This window comes from Panthera leo, chromosome A1 (genome assembly GCF_018350215.1).
Source record: "Panthera leo isolate Ple1 chromosome A1, P.leo_Ple1_pat1.1, whole genome shotgun sequence".
NCBI classification, from domain to species: domain Eukaryota; kingdom Metazoa; phylum Chordata; class Mammalia; order Carnivora; family Felidae; genus Panthera; species Panthera leo.
In genome coordinates this window covers 39,999,438-40,021,340 of record NC_056679.1, presented here as the reverse complement: position 1 = coordinate 40,021,340, position 21,903 = coordinate 39,999,438, and positions in this window count along the sequence as shown.

The following is a 21,903-nucleotide window of genomic DNA, read 5'->3' as shown; positions in this document are numbered from 1 at the left end:
GTAAAAAAACACATATATTTCTTAGAAGTTTAACGGGAAAAGACTCTCTCTTCTTTGTTAAATCACTGGTTTTAAATTTTACCTTTTCTCCAGTTATTCTCTGTCTCAGAAAAAGAGGTGGCTCCATGTCTTCCTAAGGCTAATCCTATCACCTGTGTTTACCATTCTAGCCTCCTATATTTTTTGGATGATATCCTATTAATATTCTCAATTCTTCCTTGAATATTCAGTTTCTCCCTATCCATCCCTTGCCTATATGTTATGTGTATCAAAAATTGCTTATGTAAACTTTGAATGCAAGTTCAGTTATATAATACTTAGGGGAAAGAATAGGATGATCATGTTTTCCTTTTAGCAAGTAAATTTCATTTGTTTATGGAATTCCTACTCTAAGAAAGAAACAGACATATATAAGGATGAGAGCTGAAGAAAAAAAAAACTGTTGTTAAATCTGTTTAAACAGTTACAAAGATTTAACCACCATGACAAATGTGTGTCAGGTACCATTCTAGGCACAAGTGATATAGAGTGATAGGGAAGACAGAATAGCCTGTTTGATGAAATTTAAATTTTAGTGGGGAATAATTAAAATGAAACAGGCAAGCAAATAATTAAGATGAATTCAAATAGTGATAGGTGTTTTGCAGAATACAGAGTAACACAACATTTGGAAATGACATCAGGTGGCTAGGGAATGGAGCCAAAAAATGAATACCTACAAGTTAAAGAACAGAATAGAACTTTTAAGAATGAATTACATTTGTGGCACTGGGAGCAATCCTGGTATCAGGTCATTGAAAGGAATGGGTCAGTTATTTTGTATTCCCGTACGTTTTCTTTTTACTCTAGAATGATAATCACATTAAAAAGTATGTAACTTGGAGAGGATTATGACTGAAGAAATTCATTTCATCACACTTTCAGAGGACATATGTATAGAAGAGACTTTAGAGTTACTGCTAAAGTGAAAAGGAAAAACATGAAGTAGAGTTTGTTTCAGTATAATGCACTCCCTGTTCACAGTAGATGCTCCAGCAAAAACACACTTCCTCGAAGGACAGTACCAACTGATAACATTTAAAATTATTGAGTGCTTGCTATGACATAGTAATGAGAGGCACTTTGTATGATTTTTATCTTCAAAACAGTCTAATCAGGTAGGTGCTGCTGTTTTGTCCAATTTACAAAAAATTTGAGCCTTTGGAAAGTCAAAGCTAGCACACAGCTAGTGAGATACAGAGCTAGGATTCAAACCAACCTCTATCTGAGGCTAGCGTCCATGGCCTACCCCACTATGCTTCACGGATTTCTTAGGGTAGATAAACACTTGGAAGGGATGTTGTATAGTCAGTTCAAGCACTGGATGTGTGGTTGAAGTTCTGGAAGTGAAGGAGACAATAATGCAGAGATTAAAATAAACAACAAAACAACTATTACTATAATAAAACACTAGGGTTTTCAAATGTTTGAACTGAATTAAAGAACAGTATCTTTTTTCTTTAAAGAACAGTATCTTTAATTTACAGTTTACTATTCGATCTTAAAATTATATAAACTTCCTCCTATGTCTTTTCAGCTAGAGACAGTGGTTAAAACATCCCTTGCATATATTATACAAAATGAGGTAATCTTTGATAAATTACTCAGTGCAATGTTTATTACACTTATTATTCAAGGAAATTAAATATTTCTTTTAATTTTTTTTTTTTTTTATTCTCAAGTTAGTTAACATACAGTGTAGTCTTGGCTTCAGGAGTAGATTCCAGTGATTCATCACTTACATACAACACCCAGTGCTCTTCCCGACAAGTGCCCTCCTCAATGCCCATCACCCATCTTCCCCATCGACCCTCAGTTTGTTCTCTGTATCTAAGAGTCTCTTACGGTTTGCCTCCCTCTCTGGCTTTATGTTATTTTTTTTAGTCTTCCCCTATGATCATTTGTTAAGTTTCTCAAATTCCACATATGAGTGAAATCATGTGATATCTTTCTCTGACTGACTGATTTCAGTTAGCATAATACCCTCCAGTTCCATCCAGGTTGTTGCAAATGGTAAGATTTCATTCTCTTTCATAGCTGAACTGTATTCCATCTTTTTAATCCGGTCATCAGTTGATGGACATTTGGGCTCTTTCCACAATTTGGCTATTGTTGATAGTGCTGCTATAAACATGGGGGTGCATGTTCCCTTTCAAATCAGCAGTCTGATATATGCAAATGACTTATCAGACAAAGGGTTAGTATCTAAAGTCTATAGAGAATCTATCAAACTCAACACTCAAAAAACAAAAAATCCATTGACGAAGTGGGCAGAAGACATGAATAGACACTTTTCCAAAGAAGACATCCAGATGGCAAACAGACCTATGAAAAGATGCTCAACATCACTCATCATTAGGGAAATACAAATCAAAACCACAATGAGATACCACCTCACATCAGTCAGAGTGGCTAAAATTAACAAATCCGGAAACAACAGATGTTGGCGAGGATGTGGAGAAAGGGGAATCCGCTTGCACTGTTTGTGAGAATGCAAACTGGTGCAGCCAGTCTGGAAAACAGTCTAGAGGTTCCTCAAAAATTAAAAATAGAATTACCCTATGACCCAGCAATTGAACTACTAGGAATTGATCCAAAGAATACAAGAAATTAAGTAATTCTATTTGTCTCACTCAACTACTCATTTATTCAACAAATGTTTATTATGTATCTACTATGTACCTGGCTAGTTCTTCATTGTAAGGAAAAAATAATGGCGACAGGTATGGATCCCTGTTCTCTAGCAAGGTTAGGGTCTCACAGAATGCTTAAAACCACTTGCAGTACTATCATTTGTGAACCTCTCTTACCTACAAAATATATTCAGATCCTTTTAATTACCAATACAAAAACAAGCTTCTTGCCACCAAGCCACACTGAACACATTTTTCACATTTGTCACAAGCTTATTATAAAAAAAAAAAGAAATAAATGTACCTACCAGCTGCCTCCGATAATATTCTTTGCACCCCAAGTTTCAATGCCCACCCCCTTTATTACCATGTGACAAGGTACTAAAATCTTTAAAGTCATTCTTCTCTCCCTGCACTAGTTCTCAGTCCATGTGGACTCCAGAGTCCTTAATATCATATCAACTATGGTACCATTTTCTTTTTGAAACTTTTTTCCCTGAATATCACAGGACAGTAAACACTCTCAGATCTCATCTAGATCTGAGCCTATTGGTCTCATTACACCTTATTCTTTTTTACTTCAGAAAAAAATTATTGAAGTAAGATCTATAACTAGATGTAGATCTACAATGTTTTTACATTTCAATCATGAAGAAAAATAACATAAAACAGCCAGCAGAATAACACGATTATTAAAAAAGTAACAGAAACAAATCTGGAATTAAAATTCTCAGGATGACAGAGTCTTAAAAAAAAAAAAAATGTGGTTTCTATAGATACCTACAACAAGTTACTACCTACATATAGAAAGTTAAAATGACATTTTATTGATCTTCCAGAAAAAAATTAGTTAAAAATAAAGTAGAGTTAACCAAAAGATGAATCAATCAAGAGTGCAAGGAAAGGATTGTTGTATAAAACAACTGCAACAGCAGAGAAGACAAAGCCCACCTTAATATTCGGTCTTCTCATTTCATCTTAAAAATAATCTAGGCACACAACAGCTCATGAAGTGTCCATATTTTACATGTTCTTTGGAGTAAATTTTATTCTGAGGTTTTGTGAACTCTTGCCCAATAAGGTGTGATAAAAATGTTTAAATGCCCATATTTTATATTCAAATAACTGGCTTGTTTCCTGTACTCTTCTTTTATCCTTTTTGGAGGACTGGATATGACTGTGGCTGGTAAACTAGCCATCAAATATGCCAATGTGGGTCATGACAACAGGAATTAAAGAAAATTCTATAGATGAAATACAAGCCCTGATAATTTTTTTAAAGTTTATTTATTTATTTTGAGAGAGACAGAGACAGTGTGAGTAGGAAAGGGGCAGAGAGAGAGGGGAGAGAGAGAATCCCAAGCAGACTGCATGCTGCCAGCTCAGTGCCTGACGTGGGCTCGAACCCACAAACTGCGAGATCATGACTTGAGCTAAAGCCAAGAGTCAGGCACTCAACTGACTGAGCCACCCAGGTACTCCAAAGCCCTGATCATTGTATGGATAAGAGCTGCATTCCTGCTCTGGGACACCTACCTACCTCTAGAACATAATGTGAGAGACATTTAACTTCTATGTATTTTGAATCATAGCATATTTGAGTCTCTATGTTACAGTAACATAAATTATATTCTAGCTTTTCCCACGGGTTTAGAAAAGAAGTAACATTTAAATAGAGTTAAGAGATCTAATGAAAAATTTAAAAATAATTGTAAAAACACAAACTTATAATACAATAGCATAAAATTAATAATGTCAGAAAATAACTTGGTTTTATACCTAGATTTAAATGTGAGGGGTGTTGTAGCGAATTGAAAATAAAGTTATTTTAATTACCTATTTGCATAACACACTTGTTAATTTAAATCTCTCATCAAAGTAAAATTAAAACCATTATTTCTGCCACCCAAATAGAGACCTCTTGCCGTTACCTTGTCCATAGCAACCAGTCTGTGAAAGCCTCGTAAGCTTTTAGAGCCATGACTGTTCTATTTAACAGTTCCTGGGCCAAAGCAAGAAGTCCAAGCTTAGAAACCTGGCCCAGATTGAGACAACTGGATGATCTCTCCAAAAATTTGGAATTGATTTCAGCTGATGGCTAGAACTGAGGATTATTATTGGGTGGGTGAGCATAGTAGGTCATGTGTACATGTGCATGCAGAATTACAGAGAAAAAGGTAGCTGTGACACACAGGTTTACCATGAAAAGCAGAGAAAGAGGCAAGATCGTAACTCCTTGAAGAGGTCCTAAAAAATTAGCTGCCTTGGTTCCTAACACTAGTTCTTGTTTCTGTTTTGGTTCATGAGTCTTAGATGTACTTTCTGCTTTGATATTGTAATACAATCCTACATATTTATAAACAGCTGGCCAATCAAGCATACTCAGAGGAAATAGGAACCATTCTTGAATAAATAAATCCCTTCTGTTACTCACCCTGGAGAACTGCTACACATGCATGAACAACCTAGCTCTAACACTTATAATCATTTTGGTGAATAATTCTGTATTGCCTTGAGGTTATTCTACCTTTAACTTTTCTATGACACTACCATGTATTTTCGATCAGATTTTCCAAACAAGTCCTCCAACATTAAGACTTTTAGTGTAAAGAAATAATGAGACAGAAACTTTAGAATTTTATATTAAGAATAATTTGCATAAGAGGATTCTTACTGCAGTATGAAATTTTTCTTGTATATACAAATTATTGATTATTACAAAAGCTGATTACAGAATATTAAGAGTATTATCATAAAAGATAAATTTATGTTAAAATATCCTGCAGAAATGCACAGGGCTCTACAAGGAGGTAACATCTAATAATAAGCAGGGCTCCATCTCTTGTGGGTTCTGGAGTAAGAAATAGAGACAGAAATAAGTTTTGCATTTTTGAGGAACATAAAAGAGACCAATATGTTATGAACAAAGTAAGCAATGGAAATGTTAAACAGGGATATTTGTGGGATCCAAATATGTATTTTGCCTTTGAACTGATTTTAACAGGAATCCTTTAAGGAAGTACAGGATGTGTTCTGAATTGTTCTTTAAAATGGTGACTCTTGGGGCGCCTGTGTGGCTTGGTCGGTTAAGCGTCCGACTTCGGCTCAGGTCATGATCTCACGGTCCGTGAGTTTGAGCCCCGCGTCGGGCTCTGTGCTGACAGCTCAGAGCCTGGAGCCTGCTTCCGATTCTGTGTCTCCCTCGCTCTCTGACCCTCCCCCATTCATGCTCTGTCTCTCTCTGTCTCAAAAATAAATAAACGTTAAAAAATAAATAAATAAATAAAATAAAATAAAATAAAATAAAATAAAATAAAATGGTCACTCTTTCCACTATGCTGAGAGTGGATACAAAGAGCAGCAAGGAGGCAGGGAGATCACGCAGGATATTTTCAGAATAGTCTAGATATCAGCAGATGGTGAGTTGCATTCTGGTACTAGCAAAGAAAAAAATGAGAAACTAAATGGATTCAGGATACACTTTGAAGTTAGAGCCCATAAAATTTGAGGGCAGATTAAATAGAATGAATGGAGATGGAAAGACTCCATTGGAATGGAGATGGAAAGAATCTGGCTCTGAATACAACTAACTGTATGAAGCATAAATCATTTATATAGAAGGGGGAAAAGAGGGAAGAATCTGCATAAGGGTTAGGTATCAAGGGCATTTTAAGGACATTTTAAGCTTGACAAGCCTATTAGGTACCCAGATTAAGTTCTCAAACTTATCTTGTGATATGCATGATTTTGTATTTCAGTTGAGAGATCAGGGAAGATTTAAATTTAGAAATCACTGCCATGAATGGCATGTATAGCCAGGCTATTGGAAGAGATAACATAGAGAAAAATTGTTAGATTGAGAAGAGAATCCAGGACTTACCCAATGAGTGGTATCATTTAAAGGCTCACTGATATTGAGAGTAGTCAACAGAAACAACTGAGAAGGGGGGAAAAAACACCATTATATGAATATCAAAAGATTTTCAACAACCAAGAGAATCCCAGAATCAAAGAGAAATAAAATGCGTTAATACTTTGGAAGTTAGCAGAAAGCTGATGAAAAGTGAGGACATAAATTATAACTGGAGTTGGTAACTTAGAAGTCATCAGCTATGAATGGATAAAGATGTGGTGTATATATATATAATGGAATATTACTCAGCCATAAGAAAAAATTAAATCTTGCCATTTCCAATGACAGGGATGTAGCTAGAAAGTATTATGCTAAGTGAAATAAATCACAGAAACACAAATACCATAGGTTTTCACTCATATGTGGAATTTAAGAAACAAAACAGAAGAATATAGGGGAAAGAAAAAAAGAGAGAGAGAGAGGCAAACCAAGAAACAGAACTATAGGGAACAAACCATGGGTTATCAGAGGGGAGGTTGGTGGGGGGGATGGGTTAAATAAGTGATGTAGATTAAGGAGGGCACTTGTTCTGATGAGCACTATGTGTTGTATGTAGTGATGAATCACTAATTTCTACACTTAAAACTAAAATAATAATTATAATTATAATAATAAAGTGTTTAATATGAAAAAAGTCATCAGCTAGAAGGGTGTTGGAAACTGAATAATTAAGAGTAATTTTAGGGGTGCCTGGGTGCCTCAGTCGGTTAAGTGTCTGACTCTTGGTTTTGGCTCCGGTCATGATCTCAAGGTCCTTGAATTTGGGCCCCACATAGGCTCCATGCTGCCAGTACAGAGGGTGCCTGTGATTCCCTCTCTCTCTCTCTCCCCCTCTCTATGGCCCTCCCCCACTTGCACTCACTCTCTCAAAATAAATAAATAAACTTTAAAAAATGATGACATGGCTCAGAATGGTACTTATAAAAAAAAAAAAAGGCAATTTTAAATCCACAATTGAGATTTGTAGTTAATTGCAGTCATGCTATTCGCTACTTTTCTACAGCAATTCATATCATTTGACTATCACTATGAAGTTCAATTAAATGAAGCGAGAGAAAGAATTGGAGTTGATGGTGATGCAATAAAATGAGAAGAATGGCAAACCATGAAATCTAACCAGAGTAGGATAAAAGTGAGAACATGAAAGAGATCAGAAATTAAAAAAGTAACAGAGGCAAATATGTTAGGAAAAAATTCCAGTCTTTCCCCCATTGTCTCTTCCTTCACATAGAACACTTCACATCTGCTACTTCTGTCACCAAATGTATGAAGATTTTTCTCCCACCTAGGAATTCTCTGAGGCACCAGCTGAGCATAATTTAACTCAATTCTGATATTACCTACCTGGAGATAGTGTCAGATCCCACAGGTTAGGAGCTTAGTCCCACGAGACCACTCCTCCCTGCGTGCCCCCACTTCAGATGCCAGTTGCAAGTAGTAAATCCCCATGTTACCCACAACTTCTGTCTGCCTGGCTGCTGATTGGAGGTTCCCACAACCCGCTCCTCAGGTTCAATTAATTTGCTAGAGCAGCTCACAGAACTCAAGGGAAAACTTACTTTTATTTACCAGTTTATTAAAGGATACAATAGAGGGTACAGATGAACAGCCAGATGAAGAAATACATAAGGCAAGACCTGGGAAGGTCCCAAGCTCAGGAGCTGCTGTGCCTCTAGAGTCAGGGTATATCATCCTCTTGGTGTAAATCTGTTTCCCCACCCAGAAGCTCTCAGAACCCATACTATTGGGATGCTTCTTCAGAGTAGGCATGACTAACTCCGTTTCCAGCCCTTTTCCCCATGCTGGAGAAGTGGGGTGGGGGGAGCCAATAACTCTGAACTTCTAATCATGGCTTGGTCTTTCCGGTGACCAGCCCCCACCAGAAGCCCACCAAAAATTGCCTCACTAGAATAAAAGATGCTCCTCATGCTCTTATCAAGTTAGCAAACTGCATGAGTTTTAAGAGCTCTGTGCCAGGAGGCAGAGACCAATGTACATATTTTCTATGATCTCACTGCAAGAAACTGAAGTTCCTTATGAACTGAAATAATTATTGGAGTGGGATTGCTTAGAGCAATTAATTTGTAAGGAGAAGGATCATGGTTAGAGAAATGTTGGTTGAAATAAAGAATTTATAAGAGTTGTGGTTGTTGATGATTAGAAGAGCTAGACTACGACTAAGAGAAATGGAGGTAAAAAAGTCAAAGAAGGCAAACTCTGACCTCTGGTTAGAAGTTTGAAGGAATTTCCATTCCCACCCTAAGAATTAAAACAAACTGAATAAGCTACAAAATCATAGATTTTTTTTTTAAAAATCAGCTAAAAATACAATATACACAAATAAACTAAATTTTAAAGTAGACTGTGGTCCTCACAGGAAAGAAAAGACCAACCACTGTTCTACTCTCTGGTGAAGTGGTGGCAAATAAGGCTGACATAAATGGGACAAAGGAGAAACCAACTGTTAACTAAATGTCTCTTACCAGCCATGTGTGGGCTTGTGTACCAGATTAGGATGCCCCGGACACCCAGTCACAGTGTAAATCAGCATCTTTCCACCAATTCACTCCTAAGACTTCACTGAGTGCATGGGGCATTATACCAAAGGCTGGATTTTAGAGGTATATCAAAATGTAATTTTTGTTAAATGAAAAATAAAACATAGGGGAAAGCTTATAGTCTATGATTCTATTTTTCGAAATCATTGTTTGCAACATGAAAAAATATTGAAACTATTCTGGGTTGTTATCATGAGGTTAAGAGAATGTATAATGGGATCTAAGATGCAAGAACTGGGAGTCTTGAAAAAAGATGCATAGGAGCACCTGGGTGGCTCAGTAGGTTAAGCATCAACTTAGGTCATGATCTCACGGTTCATGAGTTCCAGCTTCACATCCGGCTCTGTGCTGACAGCTCAGAGCCTGGAGCCTGCTTTGGTTTCTGTGTCTCCCTCTCTCTCTGCCCCTTCCCTGCTCACATTCTTTCTCTTTCTCTTTCTCTTTCTCTCTCTCTCTCTCTCTCTCTCTCTCTCAAAAATAAACATTAAAAAAAATTTTTTTAAAGAAGATGCACATACATCATATCATTACCATTTATCTTTCATCTATCTGAATCATACTTATATTAATTATTCTATGAAAGTATGAAAATATGTATAAATACATATACAAAATATCTTGTTCTACTCCACTACCAATCACCTCCATGTTGGTGTGGAACCTGCCAGGATTCAACGCCTTTGTATATACTACTTCCTCTATCTGTAATTTTTTTTATTCCCCAATGGCCACATGGTTTCTTCCTACTTATCTGCTTTCCTGACATCATCTTTTTCTTTTTTATTTTTATAGTATTTACCACCATGTTAAATACTGTATATTTAACTAGTATATATGTTTGTTATTAGTCGTTTCCTCACTGGAATGTGGTTCCATAGGAGCAAGCATTTTTCTCTAATTGATTTACCACTGTTGCCCCAGATCATATCACAATGCATGGCAGAACTGAACATGGTATTTTGAGAATGGTGTGCTCAAAAATTATGTTAAACAAAAAAATGATCTTACCTACTGGACTTTAAAATCTGTTTCACTTTTTTTGAAAACTAAGGTTTATTGAGATTAAACTTGCATATCATAAAATTCACCCTTTTTGGTAGAATTTACAAATTTTTTAACAAACACATACAATCATGTAACCAACACCACAATCAAGACATAGAACAATTCCCTCTTGCCAATTTTTAGCGAATTCTCTCTTCTCATTCCCAACTATAAGAAAGCATTGATTTTTTTGGTCTTATAATTTTGTCTTTTCCAAAATATCATATAAATAAAATCACTCAGCACAATGCTCTTGATATTAATCCATGTCATTTTTTAATACTAAACAATATTTCATTAATTACATACACTATAATTAGGTTATCCATTAATTTGTTGACAGATATTTGTTTCAATTTTTGGCAATTATGAATAATACTGCTATCCACATTCATATGCAAGATTTTGTATCAACATAGGCTTTCATTTATCTCAGATAATACATAGAAGTAGAAAGACTACATCATATGTATAACTATATTAGAAACTTCAACTTTACAAAGCGATTGTTCATTCCATTTTAAACTGTCAGTAATGCATGAGAATTATAGTTACTCCACAATTTCATACTCATTGGATACTGTCCTTTTTTAATACTAATCATTCCAGTTGTTTTCAGTGATATATCAATGCAGCTTTATCTGCATTTCTCTAATGACTATTACTGAGCATTGTATTATGTATTTGTCTTCCTATATCTTCATTTGTTTAAAATTTTATCTCAATTTTATTAGAATGTTTTCTTACTGTTGAATTATGGGATTTTTTTATACATTCTGAGTACTCCTTCACAAATATTATTTACCTTGCAAAAATATTTTTACCTGTACTGTTAAATTTTTATTTTCTTTTAGGAAGCTGCAGTTTTAAATTTTGGCAATATCCAATTTATCAGTTTACTTATTTTGTATTTAAATTTTTCTGTAAATAATTCTAAAAAATTATCCTCAACTTGATAAAGTATAACAATGAAAATATCACAGTGACTATATTTTATGGTGAAAGACACATTTCCCCTTTCCCAAAATTAGAAACAAGACAATGGCATCCACACTCACCTTTCCCACTCAACATCAACAGTACGTTGTGTCAACAAGACCTAAAAACATTGAGCAGTATACTGTATTCATGAGTTGGAAAATTCATTACTGGCAAAGTCTCAATTCTTCCTCAATTAATATCAACTGAACTATCAGAAGAAATGCTTGTAGAAATTTACAAGTTAATCTAAAATGTAAGGGAAAATATAAAGGACTTAGAATAGCCAAAACAATTCTGAAAAAGAAAAATACAGTCAGTGTTTCATAATGCCCGATTTTAAAATGTATTTTAAAACTATATTTATTAAGACAGTATGGTTATGATGAAAGGATAGTCACATAGATCAAGTAAACAGCCAAAAAGAACCTAAATACAGGCCTAAATACACATGGCTAATTGATTTTGTACAAAGGTACAAAGGCATTTTGATAGGGAAAAAAACACTTCTTTCAACAAGTGAGCATACATATGCAAAGAAATAAACTTAACCTATATCTTACAATATATGCAATATATGCAATCTAAGTTAATTCTAGACCTAAATGTAATATCTAAAATATAGTACTTTATAGAAAACACAAGAGAATATCTTAGTAACCTTGTGTTGGACTGCCTCTTAATTCCTGAAATTATTTTAAACCAAGATAGGGCCCTCACCGCCACTTTGCTTCGCTCTTATTACTGAGAGACAGCTTTTGCCCTCTGTTCTCCTTGACTTTGTGACCAAGTCTTCAGAGCACCAGACCTCCACTTACTAAAGAGATTGGCAAGGCATTACAGATGACTTGCATTTTATGACTATAGATGTTAAAATCAATATATGGAAGCACATTTTCATATACTTAAAATTATAAATAACCCTTCAGTCATCCATATAAAGTATCCTATCAAACATATTGTGTCATAGTAAGTTCAAGACAGTTTATATCTTCATGGAGGAACAGATGCTTCTCAGTTCATGTCTGTTTTGGAGGCTTACTATAAGAGGAAATCTACTGCAATATTTAAATTTTTATTTTGTTCCTTCAAACTTTTTTCTTTCCTTTTGTATATGTTAAATATACAAATGACATTACCCCACCAGTCTGTATTGCATTGCACTTACTTAGAGTCAGTGTGTTCTTTGTGTTTTTAATGGCTATTTATTTTGAGAGACAGAAAGAGAGCGAAAACAGGGAAGAGGCAGAGAGAGAGAGATGGACAGACAGAATCCCAAGCAGGGCTCCGTGCTGTCAGCTCTGTCAGCACTGACCCCAACACACAGCTCAAGATCCCACTCACTGTGAGATCATGATGTGAGAGGAAATCAAGAGTAGTCAGACACTTAACCAACTAAACCACCCAGGCACCCCAAGAGTCCATGTGTTTTTAATCTTACAGGAATATTACACTAATGGCTGGATTCAAATGTACTGTTTATATTATGTCACTTTGTATGCCCCTACCCCTCAAATGAAAACCTTCCAAAGTGTATTTGTAGAAAATATAAGCTTGCAGTATATCATATGTGTGTGAAAAAGGAAAATATAAGTTCTGTAGAATAATTTTGAAAGTGCCTTTTATTAAAGTTTCTTCTTAGAGATTTAAAAATCACATTAATATATTAAAAGTTCTACGAAGTCCTCCATTAAGAAAAAAGATATAATTTTTTATAGCCCACTTTATTAAAGCTTATTTGACTTTTGAAAATATAGAGTAAGGCTGAAAAACTTAAATTACTTGATTTCAAGTTTGAGTGAAGAAAAGCTACAGTAATCAAAATGGTATAGAATTAATATGAAGGTAATCACAGAGATCAACTAAAACAAACAGAGTCCAGAAACAGACACACATCTATAGGCAACTAATTTTTACAAATGTGCTAAGGAAAATTACTGGAGAAAGCATAGTCTTTTAAAAAATAATGCTGTACGGAATTTTTAAATAATCCTCAATACTTCAATGTGAACAAAAATTAGCTTGAAGTAGATAAAAACTGGAACAATAAAAGCTAAAAATAACAGAAACAGACTAGTGCTTGGCCAGGACTAAAGGTAGAAAGACTAACTGCAAAGAGTTACAAAGGAACCTTCAGGGGGAAGGTAATGTTGACTATGTTGATCGTGCTGGTGGTTTCATTAATGAGAAAATATCAAGATTTATCAAACTAAACACATTTGTATTGGGGCACCTGGGTGGCTCAGTTAAGCGTCTGACCCTTGATTTCAGCCCAGGTCATGATCTCACGGTTTCTGGGATTAAGCCCAGCATCAGGCTCTGTGCTGACAGCATGGAGCCTGCTTGGGAATCTCTCTCTCCCCTCTGCTCCTCCCCCACTCCCATGCACACTCCCTCTCTTCTAAATAAATAAATAAATAAATAAATAAATAAATAAATAAATGCACATTTGTGTGGGTGAATGTATACACAACCAATAAAGTCTATTTAAAAAGAAATAAAAATGTATTTGACACTTTTTTGCACCAAATATCTAGCAGTCTGGTGAAAAAATAATGTAATATACATAGAAAAAACAACAAACAAAAATGGTATTTTGCTCTTTTTATAGCCAAAAGTAAGGCTTTACACCTTAGCATCCAATTTATATATTTTGACTGTCCAGTGAAGAATAATCTCTAACATCTTCTTCTACATGGTTTTCCCACATTCCAACTCACACACTTAAATATACACACGACATGTCATACAACTGGATATATTTGTATACAGTTTATTTCCTTGATCTCTCAGTAATTTCCCCATATGAATGAGAAATCTAGAGAGGCATATAATTTGTCAAATTAATTCATATTACCATTAAATATATCAAATACTTATGCAATATTTACATGCACCTAGATTTCATCTATCTAATTGGTTGGTCTAAGAAAAATTCTTTGGGAAATCCACAGTATAATGCTAAAGTCTTGTCTGGTTCTCATGTACGCTCCCTGTCAGCACAACTTTGACCTAACAGCTTAGTGAGATCTCACCAGAGTCAAACCACGCTCCTGTTCAGCTTTTCAATCATGCCCTCACTAACCCTGGCCAATGTGACCCAATTTCTTCTTTACAGCATTATAGAATTTTGAGCCATGATTTTTCCACTTCAACTAGTATTGAGTCTCAGATAAAGTTTTCAAGGGATCACCACAAACAATTTTATTTAGCTTATGAAGGTTCAAGAGTCATGAGGTGATTTCTCACTCTACTGAATCTGTTCTTAGCCAGCCTTAAAGAGTTAGCCACAAAACAGAATTTCCTTGTTAAAAATTATTTTTCTTACTGCAAAGCTCAAGAAAAAAAGAAAAATCTAAAACTGAAGTCATGTTTGTAAGTTTGAGAGATTGTTTATAAGAAAGGATTTTATTATTTCCTGTACTTGCAGGCCACAGCTGTCTATTATGAAGTCCAAGGGTATATTTCTATTAGTAATATAATATCTAAGTCACACAAAGTAACTTTAAAAATAATTTGTAACTCATTCTGTTAAAAGAAATAGCATAAAGAATATTTGCTATATGTTTCCATGGAAACTAATGCACTTACACAAAAATGCCATGTCCATTATTTCTCAATAAAATGTCTCTGGTTTATATTAGATTGTCTCAACATTAAAGGAAGCTGGGAAATTTTAAAACTCAGAAAATGTCTCAAAGTAAGAATTAAAAGAAAAAGAGCCTGTTACGAATTGTTTTAGAACTGGCATGGATTATGCACACCCTCTCCTCATTCAACATGATGCCTCATCATCTTTAATTAAAAAGTTCCGGTTAAGACCCCATATAATCCTATGAATACACTTTTCAAAATTTATATATGATAAAGCACATATTTTATAGAGATGAGATTATTTGGGTCACAACAAAATGCTCATTGGGAAAAAGAAACACACTTTTCACAAAAGTATAAACATATATTCTTGAAATATAATTGTGAAGTTAAAGTTAATCACTCATATAAGATATGTGAATAAATTTGGGATGCTGAGCTCTTTATTATTCTTAAAGCTCAACACTAGGCTGAGTGATGTTTTATGGCTGACTAAATAGACTATTTGCTGTATGATTTTCAAAGTAAATTTACAGGCTTAGATAACCTTTATTGAACCTCAGCAACAAATTCTCTTCCTACAAAGTCTGAGTTAATCTAATTGAATCTCTGAAATTCCCATAGAAACATACAGGCATATCTTGAATGAATAAAATAAATATTTTATTTACTTAATTAGTTTTTTTAACTTTCAGACATAGCCTGTTTTAATTAATATTCATTTCATAGTTTGATTATAAGTATGAAAACTCAATCATGAGGAAAAATGCCACCAGAAAGGCCCCTGAAGTACTCCCCTCTTCCCCTTCATTTTATTTTATTTTTATTTATTTCACTTTATTTTAATTCCAGTATAGTTAAAATACAGTGTTAGATGAGATTCAGGTATACATTATAGTGAGTCTCTCTTAAAGTTGCAATTATACAATTTAAGCACTATATGGAAAATACAAACTTTCAGTTTCTTTTAAATATATTCTACAAAGGAACATATATTATATAAAAACTTGGAGACAAAAAAAAAAAAATTACTACATGGTGGCCCTGCCTTAAAAATTAGGGGGATAAACTTTCTGGACCAGCTGATTATTATGAAATTTGAATGCCACAATTTGAAAATGAAATCTCAATTTCACAATTTAAAAACATGAACTACTAACAAATAAATGAACTCTCCCTCTAAAATATTTAAATCAGGGGGGCGCCTGGGTGGCTCAGTCGGTTAAGTGCCCGACTTCAGCTCAGGTCCCCACATCGGGCTCAGAGCCTAGAGCTGCTTCAGATTCTGTGTCTCCCTCTCTCTCTGCCCCTCCCCCGCTTGTGCTCTGTGTTGCTCTCTCAAAGATAAATAAACATTTAAAAAAAATATTTAAATCAGGAACTTGTTGGGATGTTTTCCATAGGGACCTAAGCTCTAATTTGAGTGCAATTTATGTATTACTAGAACAGGAAAATATATGCACAGTATTCAGGCTTCAAATGTCTATCATTTTTAGTCTGTTACAAAAAAATTGATAAATACGGGGCGCCTGGGTGGCTCAGTCGGTTAAGCATCCGACTTCAGTTCAAGTCATGATCTCACAGTCTGTGAGGTCGAGCCCCACATCGGGCTCTGTGCTGACAGCTCAGAGCCTGGAGCCTGCTTTAGATTCTGTGTCTCCCTCTCTCTCTGCCCCTCCCCCTGCTCATGCTCTGTCTCTGTCTCAAAAATAAATAAAAACATTTTTAAAATATTTTTTAAAAATTGATAAATAGGTAAACAAAATACTAAAACTGCGTTCATTAATATTTCCATGAAGTCTGTCATCACCTACATACTGACTTAACTCAGTTCAAAATTCTTCACTTTTTTCTTTTGAAGACTATCTATTTTGAGAAAGAGAAAGAGAGATGAGCAGAGGAGGGGCAGAGAGAGAGAGAGAGACAGAGAGAGAGAGAGAGAGACAGAGAGAGAGAGACAGAGAGAGAGAGAGAATCCCAAACAGGCTCCATGCTCAGAGCAGAACCTGGCCACAGGGCTCAATCCCACAACTGTGAGATGACAACCTAAATGGACGCTTAAACAGAAAAATATATGCCTAACATTACGCACATGGACACACACCCTAGAATAAATGGAGTTTTTTCCCTTTGGTTTTTTGTTTTTGTTTTTGTTTTTTGTCCTCATCTCCTACTTAATGCATATAGCACCATTTATAACCTGGAATCACTTATAATGTCACTAATGTAAGCATATAATAATAGCATGTAAGAAGTAGAGTAGAATTTGATAATCCTTGCCTTGTGAAACGTGAAAATCTGATTTTTAAATAATCCATTTGTGTGCTAAATCAGAATATCAGCTTCTTTATCCTCTCTTCCCTCACAGCCTTTAGTAAACCCACTCATGTAGTCACACGGAAGTAAAAGAGACTGGCAACGCAGATGGGTGAAAGCAGTAGCAAAGAGGTTAAAACATCCAAGAGGAAAAAAAAAAGAAGTCAAATGAGAACATGTTTTTAGACAGACCACAACGGGTAGATCAAGGCATGAGGGTGTGCACTAGATGGAGGAGCTGGCCACAGAATGGCGAATCAAAATCACTGCATCCACTGAATGAGCTTAGAGGATAAACTATGTAGAAAAGTCGTTCTTAATTTTCCAATTACATCCGGATTCTATCTGTACAGTAATACACTTCTCACACCAACCACTGATTACTGCTGCCTACATGCTTTACCAGCTAGGAGTAAGAGAGTACAGAAATAAACAATGTAAAGTCTTCCCTTCCATTCTTAGGGAACTAATAGTAAGTTTTTAATTTTCTACTAAAAATGTGTTATTTTAAGATGAACATATTATATATAAAATAAAGACACTAATATGGGAAAATAATGAAATAGTAAATAGTAAAATGCAAACACTAACAGCTTTTTATTTAATATAAATGAGAATGAGATAAATGTGTTTCTTTTTCTCCAAAAATCATACCCAACAGAGCAATCAATAATCATTCCTAAGTTCCAAAACAATGATTACATGTTGGGCTGTTCTTTCTCACAAAACATATTTCAAGTAAGAAATTATCAATTGAAGCTTTTCCTTTTCTTTCTTTCTTTTTTTTTTTCTTTTTGGTATGGCTTCCTTTGGACTTCTACACATGTTATTAATACAGCAACCAAAGTGTAAGTAAGATTGGATGCTTAAGAAATAATATCGCAAGTATGCAGTAAGAGTTTTAAAACAGCAAACATTTTAGTTTTAGCAAAAAGATACACAACAAATTAGAAACGTTGTTCATTAAGAAAGGAGCAGAAAAACTGCTTTTCTCCACATACTTCTTAGTAACAGAATCTTGGGTTTTTAGGTAAGCATATTGTTGGCCACTTAAAGGCCACATTTCCCAGCTCCCTTTGCAGCTGAAAGTGGCCTGCTGACCAAGTTCTGAACAATGAGATATACTAGGAAATATACTAGGAAGGTGACTTTGTAGAAAGGTGCCTCATTTTTTTTCTTTTTTCTTTTTTCTTTTTCCTTTTATTCTTTCTTCTTAAAATAGAACTCATGTGTGAAGTTCTGGCAGCTGTCTCATACATTAGGGGAAATTCAGATCTGATTCTACTGCTGGGGACCCAGAAAAAAAAAAAAGATTCCCTGATAACTGTAGAACTACCACACTAGCCTTAAAGAGACTATCACCAGCATTGTTTTGGATAAGATTAATAACTGTTCTGCATTTAAGCCACTCTAATAAGATCTCGTTTTTGGGGGTGAACACAATTCCTACCTTATGTGGTACGAAAGGTCAGTATTAGTTTGGAATCTTTAATTATAAATAACGTAAAGCTATAGGGGCACCTGACTGGCTCAGTTGGTAGAGGATGCAACTGCTTTATGTTTGTTTGTTTTTGAGCATGTGACTCTTGATCCCGGGGTTGTAAGTTTGAGCCCCATGTTGCATGTAGAAATTATTTAAAAATAAAATCTTAAAAAAAATAAAACAACGTAAAGCTATAATATCACTTCATAACTGTAAGAATGGACATTAAAAAAATAGACAAGAAAAACCAGTGTTGACAAAGCTGTGAAGACAAGGGAACCCTGTGCACTGTTGGTTGGAATGTAAAACTGGTGCAACCAGTATGTAACACACAATGGACATCCCTCCGAAAAATAAAAACAAAGCTACTACTATATGCTCTAGCAATTCTACTACTGGGTACTTACCCAAAGAAAACAGAAACACTAATTCAAACATACATATGAACCCCTGTATTCACTGCAATGTTATTTACAATAGTCAAGGTATAGAAATAACTTAAATGTCCATCAATGGATGAATAAAGAAAACAGGATACACACACACACACACACACACACACACACACACACACACAGAGGAATATTATTCTGCCATAAAAATGAGGAAATCCTGCTATCAGTGACAACATGAATGGGCCTTCAACGCATTATGGTGAATAAAGTTAGTCAAACAGGGAAAGATAAATACCATATGATCTCATTTATATGTGGAATCTTAAACAACAACCAAAAACAAAAACAAAAACAAAAGCAGCTCACACATAAAGAGAACAAAATAGGTTTGCCAGAGGGAGAGGTGGGAATTAGGGATGGGCCAAATGGTGAAGAGAGTCAAAAGGTACAATCTTCCAGTTATAAAATAAATAAGTTTTGGAGATGTAATGAACAGCATGGTGACTACAGTTGATAATACCGTATTGTGTATTTGAAAGTTGCTAAGACAATAGATCTTAAAAATTCTCATCACATGAAAAAAGCTTTGTAACTATGTATAGTGATGGATGTTAACCAGATTTGTTGCAATCATTTTGTAATATATACAAATGATGAATAATGTTGTAAAGCTGAAAATAATATGTGGTATTTCAATTATACCTCAATAAAAAAAATAGAAACTGACTCTGGAAAACCTAAAGAAATTTATTAAAAGAATACTTCACTTGGCAGCTCACCAAATCAAAGGAAATATAAAATTAAAACTTAAAGAACAGCTGCAAAAGCTTATGGAGAATCTCTTCTAGGTTATCGTCATTTGATCCATTTAGCTCCAAAGTATATCCAGTCTATGATACTCCACTCCATATTAAAATTCTCAGAAGTGGAAACTAACTAGATTGAATCACAGTTCATCCTTTAGTAAAGGCAAATTGGTGGCACTTGAGGCATGGTAATCTGATAATCTCAATATGACTTCATGGAATGCTAAAACTGTAGCTCTAATGATGTTATTACTGATACAAGAACAGAGTACAGAAAGGAGGGAAAAGTTTCCTCATACAAGTACACATTCCAATACGTATGCAATTTTTTTACATTTATTATTTATTTTGAGAGAGAACGTGTGCATATGGGGGAGAAGCAGAGAGGGGGAGAGAGAGAATCCCAAGCAGGCTCTGTGTTGTCAGAGTGGAGCCTGATGTGGGCTCCATCCCACAAATCCAACTGTGAGATCATGACCCGAGCCAAAATCAAGAGTCAGATGCTCCACTGCCTAAGCCACCCAGGTGGCCCTGCAATTTTTGATCTAGATGCAATTAAAATATCTCCATCTTATGTTAGATTCTGTTTCATGTATTACACACACATACACACACAGACACACACACAGACACACACACACACACACACAATATTTCCTTCTCTAAAAATAGGCAATCCAAAGCCATTCTCTATGATATCCAGCTTCAAACACAATGTCTCTAAAAGCTACCTATTTTTTTCTTAATTTATAATATTTGGAAAATTCCAGACTAAGTTTAAACATACCCAGCACCCTATATAAGTATAGCGAAAGAAAAAAATAATTAAATTTTTTTAAATTATAATTCATGTGAAGTCAGAAACAGAGGTAAATGTTATAATTCTAAGTTGTGTAGGGGTGCCTGGGTGGCTCAGTTGGTTAAGCATCCAATTCTTGGTGTAAGGTCAGGTCACATCTCACGTTTTCGTGAGTCCGAGCCCTGCATCAGGCTCCACTATGATGGTGTGGATTCGACTTGGGATTTTCTCTCTCCCTCTCTCTCTCTACTCTGCCCCCACTCACTCTGTCTCCTTCTCAAAATAAATAAATAAACTTAAAAAATCTAAGTTGTGTAAACATTTTACACTATTATAAGCTGATAATTCTGACTTCATCTTATATTACCTATATGTTCCAGTTAAAGTTTTTTACGTAGAAGTACTTCCCAAAATTTCCTATCTGAGATTTTGGAATTATTGCAGGCTTAGTCTCTAATAAAATTTCAATGAGCATCTTATTGTACTAGATATTCCTCCAGGTTCTAACTATTCTCTTTCCTGCCACCACTGTTTAGCAACCACACTATTTCTCTTTTAAAAAGCATGACAATCGCTTTAGCCTTTCTTCCTCTCTCTCTTTTCCCACTTCCCTCTTGGCAACAGTTGTTTCAAATGGTCAGGAAGCAATTTCAGCCACTTTATCAATAGGCTTCTAATTATATTCTTTGATGAACATTTTTCTCACTTGATTATGAACACCTCCAAACAAACTGAGGTCAGAGTCATGGAGATTACAGACAGAACTTTTAAGTGAGTTATTAAATATATTCTTGCAAAACTTAACCCACACTTCTAGTTTTGGTTAACTAAATACACCCACGTATAAGCAAATACGTGCACACACATGCGCGCGCGCGCACACACACACACACACACACACACACACACACACACGCATGTACACAGGCAATTAGAGATAGTGTCATATATTCTTCACTGGTCCAAAGGATTTATACTATTCTGTGAGAGACAATAATTACCAGTCATGATTATTTACTCCCCAAACAAGTCTAGATACTAAGAAGAAATGCCATCATTTTATGTAAGCATCACATGGGAGCACCACTGAGGTTAAACACAGTGGCTGATAGAGAGCTTGATAGTATAAACAGGTAGGCAGGGACAGTGTGGCTTGCAACAGTCTTGTTTTTATCTTGGATCTGTTAATACAAACTACTTGCATTTGACGATGGAATACCACTGAATAAGCTCAGCTGATAGCTAGCTTTGCCAGACAGTACTTAATTCACAATGTCAGCTAAACCATGGTTCCCAAGGTTCCCATTGCTAATTATTTAATATCCAGAAAATGGAAAATGGACAA